The sequence below is a fragment of the Porites lutea genome, chromosome 3 (genome assembly GCF_958299795.1).
Source record: "Porites lutea chromosome 3, jaPorLute2.1, whole genome shotgun sequence".
NCBI lineage: Eukaryota > Metazoa > Cnidaria > Anthozoa > Scleractinia > Poritidae > Porites > Porites lutea.
The window spans coordinates 31,501,865-31,515,068 of NC_133203.1; the positions used below are offsets into that span (position 1 = coordinate 31,501,865).

The 13,204-nt window shown below is 39.2% G+C and overlaps 1 protein-coding gene and 1 long non-coding RNA gene across 2 annotated transcripts in view; both read left to right on the forward strand.

Annotated features, from left to right (window-relative positions):
* The first annotated feature begins 3,114 nt into the window (after nt 1-3,114).
* LOC140930930 (uncharacterized) lies at nt 3,115-5,154 on the forward strand. The gene is made up of 3 exons (XR_012164905.1): nt 3,115-3,267; nt 3,833-3,890; nt 4,865-5,154. It is a non-coding gene; the product is annotated as an uncharacterized lncRNA (long non-coding RNA).
* A 7,913-nt stretch (nt 5,155-13,067) lies between these two features.
* Nucleotides 13,068-13,204, forward strand: part of LOC140930931 (uncharacterized) — a 26,751-nt gene continuing 26,614 nt past the window's right edge. Inside the window, exon 1 of the transcript XR_012164906.1 lies at nt 13,068-13,204. This exon is cut by the window's right edge and continues 78 nt beyond it. The gene's annotated coding sequence lies outside the window, so the exon portion shown is untranslated.

The window sequence follows — 13,204 nt, forward strand, 5'->3', positions numbered from 1 at the left end:
ACATACCGCAGGGCTGGATGATACTGCAATACCGCACACTAAAATCAAAATTACCGAGAAACCGCTAGAAAAAAAAAGGCTCAATACCGCAATACCGTAAACCCTTATGTCTCCCTCACCTGTTGGCAATGTCGGGGTTTTGTTAACAGAATCAAAATCTTAGAACCTTTTCAATGCACAGAATTGGATTTATTGCGCATCTTATGATCAACGTAAACCATCACCATGCAAGATGCTGCCACCTCTACATTAAGCAACTAGTTATTCATACTATGAGCAGCGCCTTCATCTTGTGATCCGTTCGGGGGTGGGGGGGGGGGGGGGGTGGGGGGGGGATCACTTCAGCGTTTCGTGAGCGTGCTTTCACCTTTAGCATCAAATTCCTGTAAAGGGTCACATATAATTGCCCATAAGGGGATGCTAAACCCAAAAGGGACCTTTTTCAGGCTTCAGGTATCAGAAAGGGTAGGGAAGTCGAATACGTTCTGGTTTTATGATAGCGGAGCTCCTTGCGCGCGCGGAGCACCATAACTAAGATAAACTACCCATCCAAGAAATTTTGGTTATGACGTCAGCGTACGTCCGTCCGTACGGACTTTCCGGGTAGTGGAAAGTAGTCCGCATGGACTCTTGGGGTAGGGGAAAGTGGAGATTTTTTGGCGGGAAATCGCATGGCGCAACGTCGCACAATTATATCGCGCAACTGGTTTTGAAAAAAGAAATTTCAAAGCAACTTAGCAAAAAGATTTTTCGACAGAGCCTTTATAACTTTTTATTACAACTTACGAAAGCTATTATGTCAACAAACAACAGCAGAGAGATTTTAGCGTGTAGACGACAGGTTTTAAGCAGAGAGCAAAGAGAAGGTGAACGGTAGAGAGCAAGTGTCAACACGCGTAGAACAAGCGAAGACGATCGCCAAAGAGAGCGTGTTAGAAGTAGAAAAATAAGACAACATTTTAGCGAAGAAAGTCGGCAAGTAGAAAGAGTCAAAGCGAGAAGAAGGAGAGAAAATTATAGTGAAAAACGCCGGCAAGCAGAACGAGACAGAGCTAGAATGAACAGACAAAGGCAACGCGAAAGAGAAATACAAAGGCAAAGAGAACGGCAGCAACATAATGACATGATGACAGAAAGTGTTGTATTAATGTCACTATGGCCCCGCGTTATTAACATTTTGATTTCAAGCTGATCTCGGACGCGAAAATTCAGCCAATCATTTAAAAATACAAGCAGGGAAGACAGAGGCTTTTCACTTTTCTCACCATAGTCACGCGTTGATCACGCTCTACGACTCCTCTACGACCGTCCAATTTTTATGCTCTGATTGGTCAAAATTTGACAGGTGAGTTCATGCAGAAAATTTATACAGCATCTTGAACCTTGTTTACTTTGACAGCTGAAGCTGACAGAGCATTTGGCAACTTGTGATGTTTTTTACTGTCTTTTCCCACTGGATGCTTAAAATGAAATACAGCTGCTATCAAGAGTCTTCTTTGATTCATGGCTGGTTTGTTTATTGAATTTTTGGTTGGGAAATGCGCCGGTTGTCAAAGTTGGAAATCCGATTCGGATGCATCGTTTTCGTTTTTCACCTTGCTGGATGCGGGGTTGAAAAGTCCCTCAAGCGATTCTGGCCTTACTTGATAGCTTTCAAGAGCTGCATCTCGAATGGTAAGCCTGAGTAATTATTGTATACAGTGTATGTTTGTTTTTTTTTTATATCTAATTTCATGAAGTCGAGCGCAGTTTATGAGGCTAATTTATGCACGTTTGTATTAAGATCTGAGACAATGATCTGATCTAGTATATATAAGCTTACAGAGCTTTAAAAAGCCTTTAGTCGATATTTTCTTTCCGCATATAGAATGAAAAAACGTTCCGAAGAGTATTTAGTTATAATTTTGGCTGTAGAAAGAAAGCTTTGAGCGATTTTCTTGCCTCGAGTTCATCACCAGGAAGCCGGCTAAAAGCTTTAGGCTTAAGCGTAAAGACTCAGGATTTTTAGAGACGCTTTAATACTTGTCTTCGTGAATGAAAATTGTTGTCTCTGTAAATGTTTCACCGAATTACATTTCTTTTATTGATTGTTAGAGGTCTCTTGCAATTACTTTGCTGTTTGTTTTCAGTCGTTCACTGACAACGCTTGCAGGAGTACTCAAAATGCCGCGCGTTTGCACATCGTTATAAAACCATTAAATAAAAAAAATAATAAACAATAAATTCTTTATTATGTTGAAGCGTAACTCTTTTAATGTTCACTGAAAATTTGGCGCTTGTCAAAAGTGACAACCGACTGGCCGTATAGGTGACTTTGGAAATTTTTTGAACGGTTTTGCTAAAAGCCAACGCGTGCTTCGTACGGTTCTGAATATTGAATGAGTGCAATTTGTCTTGAAAAATTGTGAAATACTGCCTTTTGTCTGAGGTCTATATGATAAAAACAGCGCCTCATATTACTGTTTCACCTCAGATGTGATGCATAAAAAGTATGAAATGTTGGTTTACACGCTCCCAGAGTTGTTGGCAAGATTTTTTTAAGTAGACTTGTCGAACGCAAAAAATTCGGCCTAATTTGTTTTTTCCATGAATTCGTTTTCCAGGCCTAATCTACTGTGATCAAGAGCTATTATGGCTCTTAAATGTGATCGACGATGATTGCTATTTTTTGGGTGTATATATACCGGCTATCAATTCGATGGAAGATTTTTTTTCAGTTTAAAATCACTTAGCCTTAGCTTTCCCTAAAAAGTCACATATGTGCCATTAAGTTAACTGATTTGTGGATTACAAGTTTATTGTTTGATTTAAATCATAAATTTATTAATGGGAGCTTCTATATATTATTCATATTTAAAAGACAATGCATTCACGGCAGTTAAAAAATAACGGGATGCAAAATGATTCTAAACTAGGTCAGGTGAGAAAGCGGTGACATTTGTCATATAAGGTATTCAAAAGAGGTACCCTGTCTGTCAGAAATGGTATATAAACTTTGACCTGTAAGGAGTTGGACCCTGGTACTGTGAGTCCGCTATTAGACTTTGCGCAGATCACTACGAGGTTGTGTGAGTTTTAAAACATTCGTGATGTTTTGTGAATGGCCGGTGATTGATCGCTACCATATATATATACCATTTAAAAGCTTTCTTACTCTATCAGTTAGACTGTATTCGTCTACGGAAGAAGACAGTGCATAATCGGGTTAAGCAGCTTGGCGTTTTGAAAAGTCCTTAACTGAAAATGTCTATGTCGTCCGCAGACAAGGTATGTTTTACTTTACGTTTACTTAAAACTACATTTTCACAAATTTCAATCCATCGCCAATTACTGGTGAAAAATGTACAGCGATCGAACAAGGAAAAAAACACTTTTAATGCGATTGAAAAATATCTGTATGGCCTCTGAAAAACTGTATTGAAACACCTAAAGACTAAAAATCATATTACCTAACAATACTGCTAATAACGGTAATTCAATCGAGTGATCCGCGTCAAAAAGATTAGTTGAATTGGAGACGGGGATAGGATGATTTATATTCGGAAAACTGGGCGTACCTCTCAAACATTTCTCACTGCCTACAGTTACTCTCTGTCGGTAAAAAGTAGAAATATTCGTTTTTATTTACCTTTGCCCACATGTACAGTTACGCTCAATTGGTAAAGAAAAAACAAAGCAAAACAAAACAAAAACCACAACAGCTTAATCACTATCACGAATTCCGAGTTTTTATTGCTAGGAATGGTTAACGTGCTTATTCTTTTCCTACTCTATGTCGGACCTTTTTGATATCCTTTTTAGTAGTCTAATTTATTTTGCTTTACTCATACAGATTGCACCTTGGTCAGAAATTGCATACCACAAAGTTGTCGACCTTCCCCGCAAAGAAGGTACATGTGATCTGAGACTCATCAAACTATGAGATAGAATTAAGTTCATTCACTGCATGATGTATAATTACTAGAGATAATCACTGATTACGGATCCGCGTTCGTCACTTACGGAGACGAAATCGAGTCAAAATGAGTCCAATTTCCCGGCCGAGATGCCCCTGGAAAAATTAAAAGGTCCGTCTAATCAACAGTCGCCCGAAATAGCTCGAAAATTCTGCCTTTATGTCACATGAAGACCAGCTTAGGATGCGTTCTGACGAATACTGGCAGTCACGATCCCACTGATGTCGCAATATCTTTTAAGATATATAGAAATGCAGGGGTGGGGGATGGGGAGGGGGTGGGGGAGGGGTTGAGGCATCATTGCATGTGCCTCGAGACTAGTCATCGATTAGGCGACATTCATTTTGCTCGTTAATCGAGTGAAGAAGCTTTATGTGTTTCAACCCTCCTCCTCTTCCTTTTCTCTTTTTCCCAACCTAGCTCATGTATGAATGAATTTTACGTATGTTATTTTCAAATATATATATATATATATATAGGAAGTCCGTGTTTCGATTTTTCCGTAATAGAGTGCTCGATACGTTAAAGTAGAGCGTGATATATATACACCCGTTTTCAAAAAGAAAGAATTGGCCACACGAAGTTCTGTTACCAATTAATCATGACTATAAGAAAATTTGTGCTATTTTAGGCTTTTTAAAATCAAAACACTAGAAATTCCGGCTGAGAGCTTTTTGCAAGCAGACAAAAAAGCCATTTAAGCGAGCGCGTACTGTCCACGTGACCCGTTACAGTCTCATTTTTTATAAGTGATTACTATTATCATTAACATTGATACCCTAAACATATTTTATTATGTCAATAGAGAAAAGGAAAATCTAATGGGGATCTGCTTTTCAGCACACTATTTAATTTGAGCGATTTTACAAAACTAATTTCGTCATATGACATTTGTTACTACTTTTCAGAATCGCCTTCAACGATCTCGGAAAATCACAACAATTTTCCTGCTGCTTTCGTATTGGTGGAAAAGGCAAAGAAACCAGGGAGTTCTATGACAGTCCTTGCTGTTAGTCACTAAATAGTTATGAAGGGTGGATTTTAGACCATATTAGATGGATCTTGAAAACAACGATATCGGGCTTGTTCTTTCCTACATTTGATTGGGTTTTTTGAAGCTTTGAAAAACTGATTATTAACGCTCCACATGTCAGTTGTCGGGAAATTCTAGGTTAAAAATTAAAAAAGTTAATTATTAGTATCTGTTATTTAATTCATACTAATTAAGCTCTATACAAAGGTAACACTTCCTCATTCCGCTAAGATTAATCAATTTGATTACAATGAAACCTTGTGTAAAGTCTGCTTTACTTACGCTGCGCGATCGTTTGAGGCCCTTTATTTTGGGCAGTCTTTAAACAGGTCTATTGCAAAACGAAGAATTAAACCTTTTGGAACCAAACATTTGGACAAATAGAGAGGTTTAGCGTATGTAATACCTCTTGATAGTAGAAAATCAGAAGAATCGATGATTCCTAATTCGATTTTTGGTACCGTCATGTGAAAACCGAGAAAAAGTAAAATTTGAAACATCTCTAAGGGTGCGTTCTTTTGGGACGATCCGGATAAAGATCAGTGATCCGAGATCACTCGGATCATGGTAGATCAAATTAACCGATGAATCCTTGTCCAGAGTGGATTTATCGGTTCTTTTGATCTACCATGATCCGAGTGATCTCGGATCACTGATCCTGATCCGGATCATCCCAAAGGAACGCACCCATTTTGAATAGTGGCGATAGTAAGGTCCCCAATAACATATAATGGACCCCCTGATTCACTTTTGCCAGTTTCGTCAAAAGTGTGCGAACGAGTGGCCTCATAACCAAGTTATCACCTGTCTAGTCTCAATGGAACGTTTGACCTCGAAACAGAGCGGAGATAAACAACATAACCCAACTGAGACCACATTTACTTTAACTACCGATCTGACCTGCGCGCTGTGGGCGAAAAACAATTAACCGCAGTTCTTCTCGACATGAGCAAGGCTTTTGATAGCTTCCACCACTGCAGTGGTTCCAAAGCTAAGAAGTACCCCCCCCCCCCCCCCCACCCCCTTTCCAGGCATTATTGCCCCTATCCCCCTTGGCTAAGTGGTAAAAAAAGTATTTATGTATGAACACGCTTTGATTGGGCGGGAGCGATGGTGTCAGTAAGAGTATACATAAAGATAACCCCGGTAACGATACATCTTTCATTAACAATAACAGGGCTAGAAATCAAGGACAACATGGCGCCTAAGCATGCGCATGAAAGTCAAATTACGGAGATTAAAAATGGCGACGATATAAGGCTTTGTATGAGAAAATTTAAAACTTAAACCTAGTAATTTTGCTTAAGCGTGTACTCAAAATGCCCACGCATGAAATGTACAAGGAGAGTGTCAAGATTAGTCACCTTCATTCTCACACTCTAAGGAATTTTCTACGATTTGCCACAGACCAAGGAATATAACTCATTTTTGTTGCTTCAAGTGTCTTAAAATGACTCGTAGTAGTCAGTCATCTTAAGTTTCTCTTGCAGCCACTACAAGTGTTGGTTCACCGATTGCTCATATCTCTTTGAACTCCTCGAAGATTGATCTTTCTATTTTATGCTACCTGGAGCCATAAAAGCTTAAATTCGTCCTGCCAAACGAATTACAAAAGTCCGAAAACTGTCTCTCACAGTCGATCTCTTGGGGGGAAATGACCGCGATGGTAAGCAAAAACCTCGAGTGAAATCGAGTGAAAAATAATGAAACTCTGAAACAGTTGCCGTCTTCGAAGGACTCTGGGATCGAGCTTTTTGAAGGATTGCCGCTGAATCTTCAAGCAATCATGAATTCGCGTGACATGCTGGTGTGACTCAGTGTGACAATAACGCTGTTGATTGCGCAATGATGTAATATCAAGAAAACTTCGGTTTTTCTTCCTTTGAACATCAAATGCTATATTTACACTGCTTAATCATTAGATCCTACCGTTTTTCACGAATTTTATCCAAAGGAAAGAAGAATTACATGAGCGCACCCCACTCCCTTATATGGCCTATAAAGCGATGTGCCGCTGGACCAGGCTATGGTTTCCGTTGTCTCTGTCCTAAACAGGGGTATATGATTTCGCACGAGTCTGTCCTAAACAGGGTACACAATTTCGTTCGCGTGCTTATATGGCCTATACGAGTAGGTGCTTTAAATGCATTCTTGATACACTTTAATAACCCTACTTAAAGTACCTACCCCTATACGGGGATGTGCCGCTGGACCAGGCTATGATTTTCGTCGTCTCTGTCCTTAACAGGGGTATATAATTTCGCACGACTCTGTCCTAAACAGGATACACAATTTCGTTCAAGTCTGTCCTAAACAGTGTGCATGATTTGTGCTAGTCTGTTCTAATTATAAACAGGGTGTTTAAATAACACTTTGTATTTATCGTCTCTCATTATTGGCCTATTTAGTTTTTTGTACATTACCTTTGTATCAAATTTCCAACTGCCACTTGTCATCTATATGTTTGAATTGTAGCGACTTTCCGATTCTTCATTAAATCCCCTGAAGAACGACGGCTTGTCCGTGCAGATATTTAGTATGTCCTCACCCTGAAATACTACAACTTTCCTACACAGGGTATGTATTTTAGGAATTTCTTTGTCCTAAACAGGGTCAGGGTTTCAAATTCTCGGTCGAGAAACCGTAGCTCTTATCCAAGTGTCAACCAAAAAAGCGAATGCTATTCCTGAGTGGGTACCCGCCCATTTTTCCTCAAACAGTAACATTTGCGGTTACCATTACTCGCCAGCTAATAAAGAAATAGAAAGAAAGTAAATAGTAGAAAGTCGCGAGGTGGTCTTAACCATCGAAAAGTTATTAAAACTTATATCTTAATATTTCTGCTTATCTTTTTTAACTAGGAAAACCAGTACCCAAATGCTTAAAAGTACTCTCTCTATATATTACAAGAGTAAACACCTTCAAAACACCGTGGTAATATTCATTTAAACAGACATTAATATTGACTTGAACTCTTGAACTAAATTCCCACTTAACAATCGGCAACATTCAAAAGCTCTAAACTTTAACCGTCAAAGCTATCACCCTTATTGACTTACATATGTTTCCCAGTTGCAACGACATGGATAGCTAAGTCATTCTCTCTTGTTGTGTTTCATCCCTTTGCAAAGTAAGTCAGATATCATTTTACTCTTACGAGAAAAATCTTAACCACACATTGCAAGAAGATCAAGGCCTGGATTTTCACTCATTCAATTATTTTTAAAGGGAGTGGATGGGTGGTCTGTTGGGTAGCCTGCTTTTTCGTGGTTGGTTACATTTAAGGCTCGTTAAATCCGAGAGACCTCTACAATCTTTAAAAGATTTAGCGCTGTCATCCACTGCGAGACATTCACAGCCGATTTCACTGTCACACACAAGATTCGCTGGAGTCACATATGTAGCAAGAGGTAAGTATCATTGATGAAACAAGCGTGATCAATCAACTGTTCAAATAATTTGAGTTTTCTCTATTTGTCACTCTTTCAACTGAGCTTAGAGTACTGTAAAGTCAGTCTACTACTCCTCTCGAATAGCTCTAAATGTAGTTTAAGGGAACTTATTTACAACCAAAACTTAAGCTACGTGAGTATTAATTTTGCAATATTTCTTATAACCGCCGCCTGGTTAGTTCAGTTGGGAGAGCGCCGCTATGCTGAGCGGGAGGTCGCGGGTTCAAACCCCGGCCGAACCAACACTTAGGGTCTTTAAATAACTATATAAAGAGAGTTTCCTTGACCAAGTAGATATAAATTAGCATTACATGACATAATAACGTTATAGCTTCTTATATCCGGAAAAATAAGGTTAACCTTGGCGTTAAAGGCGTGGGCAAAAGAGATTTCTAAATGCTCGCTTTTTCATATGAACTTGTAGGAGTTTTCCTTGTACCTGATGAAGATTTTTTCGTCTAATATTTACACCATTATCTTTACCTCTTTCTGACATGGCCATAAAGTTATAAAGCTTGGCAACGCTTTCAGAAGTAAGTGTAATATCAGTGAGCACCCCTAGGGGTGTGTAAGTACGGGTAAGGATGTGTGAGGATGTGTAGGCACGGGTAAGGACGGCTAAGGATGATAAGTACATGTATAAGGATTCCTGAGGATGTCTAAGAACGGGTAAGGGTGTCTGGGGATGTGTTAGTACGGGTAAGGGTTGTAGGGACGGTTGACTAAGAATATAATGAAGTACCTCTAGCACTGCAAACCAACTCATGATCGGAACATTACGCGAGTGCCTACACCAAGTACTTACCGTATCTTTTTTAGCCGTGGCGAGACATGTGACCTCGCTTTTATAGTTTTCTGCTGTCTGTTGCAAAAAAAAAAAAAAAACAAAAAAAAAACAAAAACAAAAAAAACACGTTTCAAGAAGTGGTAACAAATTTTTGAACGATAGTTTACCCTCTTACTAACTTGGGGCCCATTCTTGTTTGACTTAAACCAACTATTAGCGTGAAGGTTGTGACAACTGTTATACCCAACACTCGTGCCGTTCATACTCGAATCAGCTGCAGTGCATTTGTTTATTTATAACTGATATCTAGTTACTTTTCCGCATGACCCGGCCACTCAGCGCGGTTAGCTTTTGCTATTTCTGAGTAGCTGTGCTCTCTTTTTTACACAATAATTTCCTTTTAATCTCTTTACAGTTTTGTAATATATAGATTTAGCCAGGGCTAAAAGCGAGGCTCCCATTAATAAATTTATAATTTAAATTAAACAATAAACTTGTATTCGAACTCCACAATTCAGTTAACTTTAGAGCACATTTATGTGACTTTTGAGGGAAAGGCTACCTGATTTTAGAGAAAAATAATTTGCAAACAGCCCAAGAGTGAACCAAATCTTACATCGAGTTGATAGCCTCATATGTACACCCAAAAACTGGTAATCATCTTCGATCACATTTAAGAGCCATAATGGCTCTTGATCACCGTAGATTAATTAGTGGAAAAAAAAATCAGGCCAACTTTTTTGCGTTCGACAAGTTTACTTTGCAAAATCTTGTCAACAAATCTGGGTGCGTGTAAACCAACCTTTTATACCATTTATACATCACATCTGAGGTGAAACAGTAGTATGAGGCACTGTTTTTATCATATCGGCAGACCTCGGACAGAAAGCAGTATTTCACAATACAAATTGCACTCATTCAATATTCATAAACTGTTAAAAAAATTTCCAAAATCACCTATACGGCCATCCGGTTCTCACTTTTGTAGTGCAAGCTGTGGCGAGTGTTTGAATGAACATTAACAGAGTTACGCTCCAACATTATAAAGAATTTATTCTGTTTATTTTTTATTTAATGGTTTATTAACGCGCGGCATTTTGATTTGAGTACTCTTGCAAGCGATGTTCACTGAACGACTGAAAACAATCGGCACAGCGATTAAAATTACAAGAGGGACTACTAACAATCAATAAAAGAAATATAATTCAGTGAAACATATACAGAAACAACAATTTTCATTCAGGAAGACAAGTGTTAAAGTATCCCTAAAAATCCTGAGTCTTCAAGCTTCAAGCTTAAGTTTATGTTTTAAGCCGGCTTCCCGGTGTTTGCTTTTTTCAAAGACAAACTCGAGGCAAGAAAATCGCTCAAAGCTTTCTTTTCCGGCCAGAATTATAAGTAAATATTCTTTGGAACGTTTTCTTTCTATTTGCGGTGAGAAACTGTCTAAAGGCTTTTTAAAGTTCTGTAAGCTTATATCAAACCTGGTACTCGGTCAGATCATTGTCTCAAATCTTACAAACGTGCATAAACTAAATGACCGCATAAACTCCGCTCAACTTCATTAAATTAGATCCAAAAAAACAAACATCAAATACAATAATTTCTCTGGCTTACCATTCGAGATGCAGCTCCTGAAAGGTATCAAGAAAAGCCAGTATCGCTTCAGGCTTTGCAATCCTCTTACGCATCAAGCAAGGTGAAAACGAAAACAATGCCATCCGAAATCGGATTTCCGACTTTGACAAGTGACGTATTCCTCAACCAAAAACCCAATAAACAAACTAGCCATGAACAACAGAGGACTCCTGATAGCAGCTGAATTTCATTTTGCACATCCAGTGGAAAAAGACACTTAAAAACATCACAAGTTGACACAAAACTCTGTCAGCTTCAGCTGTGAAAGTAAACAAGATTCAAGATGCTGCATAAATTTTCCGCATGAACTCACCTGTCAAATTTTGACCAATCAGAGCATAAAAATTGGACGTAGAGCGTGACCAACGCGTGACCATGGTGAGAAAAGTCAAAAGCAACTGTCTTCCCCGCCTGTAACAGCTGGCTGAATTTTCGCGTCCGAGGTCAGTTTGCAATCAAAATTTCAACTGTGTAGCACATAAACACAACATATTTCTTATGAATTTAGAAAAAACTTGAACTTGAGCCTGCGATCACTTGAAAACTAGTAACTTGTCAGCGGATAACTTTAAAAAAATACTTGACCTCGATGGGTCGACACCTGAGCCTGCGATACGGTCAAGTGATACTGGTCAGCGGGTACCCTGTTTTGACAGCTGTCAATTGATCAAAACATTAATGTCCAATATGTGTGCATTATCAGTTTAACTAGTAAAAGTATGAGATTGAACATTGTTCGCGATCTAGTAAAACAATTAACTGGTCAGCGGACAGCTTCCAAATAAATCACGTCACCTCGATGAGTTGACACATGAGCCCGCGATATGGTCATGGGATACTGGTCAGTGGCTATCCTGTTTTGACAGCTGTCAATTGACCATATTGTGAATGTCCTAAAATCCTATATTAAAGATGTGGACTTGCCAAGACACGCCTGAGACACCCCTCCCTTCCTTTTGATAGTCTCCCCTACCCGACCCGTACAGTCTGTAGACGCGTACGTTCGTACGTACGTACGTACGTACGCTCGGTCAATCACGTGACAACCAAACGAAAAGAGGTTGACCATATTCCATGAGTATGGGGCTCTGTCCCACGCGCGCTTCGCGCGCGCGGGAGCCCCGCTATCAAGAGCACAATAAAGATTGTTGTTGTTGTTGTTCATGCATGCATCTTATGGTCAGCACAAGGTGCTTCTCATGATATTGCAAACAAGCGTAGCGTGTCTTGTGAATAACCTTATCAAATACTACTTATATATGCTCTTTGCCTTCTTCGTTGATTCAGCTGATCACTGTATAGTCACACTGTGAATATTCTTTGACGCCAAGTAGTTTGGAAATCACAAGTCATACTGGCTGGCGGACTGAACCACTAATTTCCTTAGAGACACTTTTCTTCCCTGGTGTAGCCAGAGTGAAAACGGTTAAGAAATGGTTAAATAAGTTACAGTCAAACCTCCTTAATACGGAAACCAAAAGGACAGAATCAATTGTCCGCTTTACAGAGATGTCCGTATTATAGAGGTAGGGAATGTATGATTTTTGGCATCTCTGGGACCAAACGAACTGTCCGTAATAGAGAGGTGTCCGTAAAGAGAGGTTAGACTGTACTTGCTGTCCTAGGTCTGTTCCCAGAGAAATCAAACGGAACCTTATACAATGCCTGTAAGCTTTCTTTTCCAAATTCAGACCAAGTGATCGAATGTCTCCAGGAAATTTTATTTTGTCTTTTCATTAATTATGCATACATATTAGTCCACCAGCTGAGAGCCGAAAATTTGTGTCTATGGCTTACTTGAGGGGAACAGCCGAAAGATGTCACGTCACATATTAATCTTTGACTATTAATCTTCAAGATGTCTTGGCTGTCACGCGCAAATTCCTGTGCAGGTTTAGTGCACGTTGAAGTTTGCGTGATTCGTGTCCCTAAATTTTTCAGGCGAATTTCGCGACCTCATCATTAAATGCAAAAAAGGATACTTTAAAATCGTCATGACGAGTTGGCTTTCACGCGCAAAATAAATCTACGTGCAACTTTGACTTTCATCCCTTGACCACTCTCATTTTCACGTCGCACCAATTTTTTCTTCTTCAAGTGACTTCAAAGGATATTTTCACGCTGCTGCATGACCCTCTTTCACATACTGTTAAATATAGGTTCCTTCAGGAATGTCACCTCAGCTAGGGGAACGGAAAAGGGTTTTTTCAACAGAAACAAAATTGGATTTATTGCCCATCTTGTGATCAGCGACAACCACCACCGTGCAATATGTATAAACTACTATATTTAGCAATTAGTTATTCATGCTATGAGCCCCGTCTTCATCTTGTGATTT